The sequence below is a fragment of the Otolemur garnettii genome, unplaced genomic scaffold (assembly GCF_000181295.1).
Source record: "Otolemur garnettii isolate 467f Iridium unplaced genomic scaffold, OtoGar3 scaffold00258, whole genome shotgun sequence".
Lineage (NCBI taxonomy): Eukaryota > Metazoa > Chordata > Mammalia > Primates > Galagidae > Otolemur > Otolemur garnettii.
In genome coordinates this window covers 420293-426511 of record NW_003852653.1, presented here as the reverse complement: position 1 = coordinate 426511, position 6219 = coordinate 420293, and positions in this window count along the sequence as shown.

Sequence of the window (6219 nt, the reverse complement as noted above, 5' to 3'; positions counted from 1 at the left end):
GGCCGAGGGACATTCCCAAGCCATATGGACATATATTCTCTAGTCATTATGGAAATTCCAATGTGAGCTCTGGTATTCTCAAATCTTACTGTGGGCTGCATGGGGAACATAGAAGGTCTTCAGTTTGCCTTTTCTTTTTTTTTTTTTTAAATCATTTTCAAAGAGGACCACTGTGGCATACGAAATGAACTCCTTTAACACCAACATTTCTTGGGAATGATTCTGTTCTATATTTATGTTTATTTTCCATTTAGCCTGGATCATTAGGTCTCTTTAATTGCCATCATTCAAACATCTTTACAACTTGGTGCCTAGTGACTGCCCCTGGAAAATGCTCGGTCCCTCTTTACACCTTAATATGCAAATCCCAGTCATCAGCGTCTCCTAGCAATGAGAAGAGTCAGCTCATGAATCTGGAAAATGGAGAGGCTCCAGGGGGCTTCTTCGCAGATGGAACCACTTGAACTCTAATGGATCAGAATCCAAACAGTGTACAGATTCTTTTGTAAGAATCCCAACAAACAAAAGCTACATTGCTGCTTTAATCCTGCATCATCCATGAACCTGCCCACGGCAATACTGATCACACAGTACAATCCTTCTTGTCTGAGTATCTCTTAGATTTGTATTTATTACCAGTCAGTGGACTCTATGCCCTAAACGTATCATCTAATTCATGTTAGAAATAACTGAAAGTCCATTTTTCTTTTTTTGAGACAGAGTCTCACTATGTTGCCTTCAGTAGAGTGCTATGACATCACAGCTCACAGAAACCTCAAACTCTTGGGCTTAAGCAATTCTTTTGCCTCAGCCTCCCAAGTAGCTGGGACTACAGGCACCTGCCACAACACCCAGCTATTTTTTGTTGTAGTCGTCATTGTTGTTTAGCAGGCCCAGGCCAGGTTCAAACCCACCAGCCCCAGTGCATGTGGCCAACACCCTAACAACTGAGCTATGGACACCAAGCCAAAAGTCCATTTCCTTAGATGGTAATTTGTTTGTTTCTTTGGTATGCCTAACACTAACATACCTAAGGAAGTATTTAAGGATATAAGCATTCTGTAGGCCATTTACCAACTAGGAAATGAAATATATTTGTGCATTTATACCGTGACCTCATTCCCCAATAAAATCAACAAAGAAATTAAATGAATTTTTAAATATATAAGACTAGAACCTGGAAAAGATGGATTAGAAGACAGGTAAATTATTTATAACCTTAGAGTGAGAATCCTGATAACTATATCATGAATGTTTGGGGAACTGTTGCATAACTGATAAAAAATTATAATAATATTTTGGTCCTTTCCCCTTTTCTCCACATGCATTGCCCATTTCTGGTTATAGTACTACTGTCATCACCCACTGAAGGTTTAGGAGTTGGGGACTGTAACATGGATATTAAACAACTGTTATCATATTTGACTTTTAAAATCAAGCTTCTAATGTAATATTATTCTTATTTTATAGATGAGAATCCAAGGCTTAGAAAGATGAAGATTTCTACTTGAGCCCATACTGCCAGTAAGCTAGGAATCAGCAAACTAGCTGAGCACTATCTCAGAGAACTTTTCCAGTGTTACCACACTGCCTTGAATTCTAATTTTCTCCACTATCACACCCTTTCCATCCTCCTCTTGTTCCCTCATGCTTTGTCTCTTCTCATATCTGGACAGTTATTATTGTGCCCTGCAGGATCCCATGCATCCAGTGATTCCCTATTCCAAAGCTCACCATTATCTGTGCAATTTCTGTGAAGTACAGTTTGGATTTGTTACCTGTTTTCCTTATTAAAATCTTTTAAATGATTGGTTTACTGATTTTGATGAATACAATCTGAAATATTTACCTTGATATCAAAGACCAATCCCAATGTTAATTTCAGATGAAGTCTTTAACAGCTGCAGGTCACCTTCAAATCTCACTTAAATGGAAGGATATATCTGGTGTTAAACTTGTGTGTACCTTACACATTCCCTGTACTTTGATATTGAATCTTCTTTCTGCCTTCTTCCATACCTGCTTAATGGCAAACGAGTCATACTTGAAAATCTCAGTTTCAATGTTTCCTTGCTCACCTCACTGCAACAGGCAATTCTCTATCTTGTCAATCTCTATCGCACTTGCTGTATTTCTCAGTCAGGTAATTAATTATCTTTTACTTTCCAACATTGTATATGTGTATTATATACTCCTTTAGCCTAACAGACTTTTACCAAGAACTTTGACTTTCTTGCCTAAACTTCCACCTTTTAATTTTATCCCACTATCTAATGTGCCTACCTTCATCTCTAATCTAGCACATTAATCACTTGACTTTGCTTGCCTAGTCTACTTCTGCCATCCTGGTATTGATTACTAAGACTGTGTGGAGTTTCACATTCATACTACAGTGACCAGCCATCTTGGTTTTCCTAAGGATGTCTAGTTTTCTTCGTTTTGTTTTGTTTTTCCTGCTTTTAGGCCCATATTACTATGTCCAGGAAAACCTGCTTAGTCCCAGATTAACCAGGATGGTTTGTCACCTACATACCCCACAGTAGTTATGCCCTTCTGCCTATTTGGCTTTTAGTCAGCAGAATGCTTACAAAATTCCATTTGGTTCATGACTTATATCTTACTTTTCTAGACTAATCAGAGTATTCTATACTCCAGACTCTGCCAACATAAGCTTCTGGGATTTTTCTGGAGCTTTGATCATTTTTTTTTCTTCCACAGTAATAGCTTAGGTTCGTTTTTTTTTCCTCTGTCTCCTGGGCTTACGCTTTGTGTGTGTGTAGTTGTTGCTCCTCTTTTTGTTCTTCTTCTTCTTCTTCTTTTCTTTTTTTTCAATGCTTCATGACTCCATTCAGGCTGTTTCTGGTATTGTGCAGATCATGAATTTTTAGCTATGGACATGATTATCTGTAGCCTAATTTTTATTTATTTCTAGAGTTCAGAGTCCCAACTCTAATTTGTTTCATCCTTTTCATCTTCTTCTCTCCTTGGAAAAGCTGCCATAGTTGAGATTTAATTCAAAAGAACAGACCCTCAATAGGTTAGGGATAGCATTCAAGAGATCCTTTATGTTTGGCTAGAATCATCTCATTCTTACTCTGTTAGTGATTCTTTCCACCTCAGACTTTGTTGCTTCTTTGACAGAATATACTGTGATGAAATTCATGCTTAAAAGTATTGTAAAATGACACAGAGAAAAAATTTGTTGATCTACATCTAAAACAATCTCCCACAGAACCGGGATTAGGGTAAGGCTAGTGAGGTACCATAGGCACATAATTTAGGGAGATATCAAAAGAATCAGTAATCAAGATAAATAATATTTAATACAAATGTTTGAAAATCAAAATTTTTTTCAGAAAAATATGATGGAAAATAAATCAAATTTTTAAAAACAGCAACATTGTCAACATAATCATTTTGTTTGTTTGTTTGTTTGTTTGTTTGGTTTTCTTTGCCCTAGGCTCCTCACATCATTGATCTTCCAATACAAACACAGAACAAATGAGAATATCTAGTTATAGTGATACACTAGTTATAATGATACACTGAGAAGTTATTATTTTAGGTACAAGGATAAAAAGTATTCCCCCATGGCAAATTCAGTTCAGAATTCTGTATGATTATTTCTAAGAGCAAAAATAAGAATCTTTTGGCAGGTTTTGTGGTGATCATTGCTCAGATAACAGTATCATGGGGGACTGGGAAGGATTCTAACACACTTGCCTGAGATCTATTGTGGGCACAGAGTCTGCATGTATGATATTCCTTAATCCTCATTACCACTTACTGCTATTTTAGACATAAGGAAATGGAAGTTCATTGATGTGCAACAGTTTATTTTTTTTTTACTCCAAATGTGAAGTGATTTATAGAGATTTGTCTAAGTGATATTTTCTCTATCTTGTCTTATTTGATTGTTTCCATCTTCAGGTAGGTGCAATAGAAGATGCTATCTAGACCAGCAGACTCATCTCATTCTCCCTCTCTCTCTCTCTCTCTCTCCCTCTCTTATTCTAACTGTTCTAACAGACTTAAAAGCCTTGGCAAAAGTCATTCTCTCTCTCAGTACATTGTCCCCAATACCTCCCATCATATAACTTGATTCTTCCAAATGCCCTATTAAGTAGTTATTCAAAAATTCTGGAGTGTATATTCTCCCTGCCATAAAATTAGTATCGTAGAAATTATTTTTCATTTCTAAGTATTCCACAAAAAATTTAATTCATTAATGATAGACAAGAGATCTTATTACTAAATCATTAACTTTATATCTGATGCAATGCTGTAGTACCAGTTTGGCGGGATACAAAACTGATTTAATGAATTAATTATTTATTTAATATTTATATGATTTTCTATAGTAGTTCACTTGAACATTGAAAAAAAATTTAAATTCTGTCTTGTAGAACTCTATAGAGAAAATTTGACTGTTTTAATAAATTTCACTTTATAGGACTTGGTATCATTATTTTGCCAAATGAAGAGTTACTTGGTTGCTGGGATATATCTCATTCATCATGGTAAGGAATTGTGGGCAGGTTTGCCAAGTGACTTAACTAGTTTAAATGACTTGCCCTTGGCCCTTTGCCACAATGCAATAATGACATAACCACTTTCAGAGAAATGACTTATCACGTGAAATAAAGGAATGATTTTAGAATCTCAGGATGTCATTTTTCAAATTATATTCTTGAGTACTACAGTCATGCCCTACAATCTGAGAGAGCTGAGTCATCTTTGAAGAATGACAGATTGCTGCCTTAGGACAATTTACTCAACAAGGTAACACTAAAATGGAGAGGGTGGACAAGCTGGAAAATAATGATCATTGAATAAATGGCAAGGATGGGAATCTTTGCCTGTCTAAGAGGGATTCAGTAATAGTTATCCCAATGAACTTGAATATTTCAGAAATAGACTGGATAATCTCTCCCAAAACAAAAGACAAAGAACCATATACTTCCTGTAGATTTTTATCCCCTTCATACCTCATCAAAAAGATTCTTTGCACTTAAAAATATTTTAAATTTTTTTTCAAAAGAAGTCAGTATATTTTATTGCAATATATTTTTCAATGAATAAGGTCTCCAATGTTTTTGATCCATTTTATTTATGATTTGTCAATTTCATTTATATAACCACAAATCTGCACATGTACTTATCAGACACTTAGCAGATGAACAATTACAAAATTAGAGTGGGATAAGGAACTCTTAGGAGCTTCCAATTAGATGTTTTACTCTTGGCATTTTAAATTTCTACCTGAGTTAGAACTAAAATGTCCTGGACGATACTCTTAAAACTTGGCTAATGATTGAGTTACATCTGACTCTGTTTTCAAGTTCACCATTTACTTTCCATAGAATTTGTTATACTTTCCCAACTGTCCCTCACAGATTGTTTGAAGTAAAATTAATCAGTCATTCAATTAATGAAAAACACACATAATATTCACCTATCTAGTTTTCAGATTTGGATGCTGATAGTTTTAATATCTCTGGATACTTTTTGATATAATTTATTTTTCCCACTCTTCTTAGGCTTGTTAATAAGACCAGGTGATTAGCTTTGAAAGCACAGTCTAAAATTGAATGAGAAAACATCCTTTCCATCAGGTTGAAAAAAAATTGTTAACAGATGAAGCTTTTGAGGATGACTCAGATTATGATGGTAAAAAAGAAATTACAAAATCTAAAACATTAGAGGCTTGATTCAGCAGTAGATATGTTGTGTTGAGAACAAAATTGGTCATCTTGATATATGTGATGATGCGTTCCACACCGAGGCCAAGTCAGACAAAACACTAAACTTGACCTGAGCACAATATAGATAGTAGTTGGAGCTCACTGTTAGGGAATGAGAATTCATGTTTAATTTGCAGCAAAGGATACTCAAGAACAAAATGATGCTGGAAAATAATAATTTTCTTCATCCTTGTATTCTTTCAAACAAACATTTATTGATCACTTACTATGTCCCAGGCTTACTTTCATCTTAAGGAACAATCAAGACAAGTAGCTGAGTTCTAAATTTTATGCAGTTACAGGCTGAGGCGGTTTTGTTACATGACTTGTTTCTGTCAAGTTTTCTACACAAACTTCTAGGCAAAAGTTATTTACAAACTTGGGCAAAGAGATAGAAAAGGCAAAGATAACAGAGAAAGGGAGCAAAAATGGGGTGAAGCAAGAAATAGCCTTTTAGACATCCTATCAATTATTC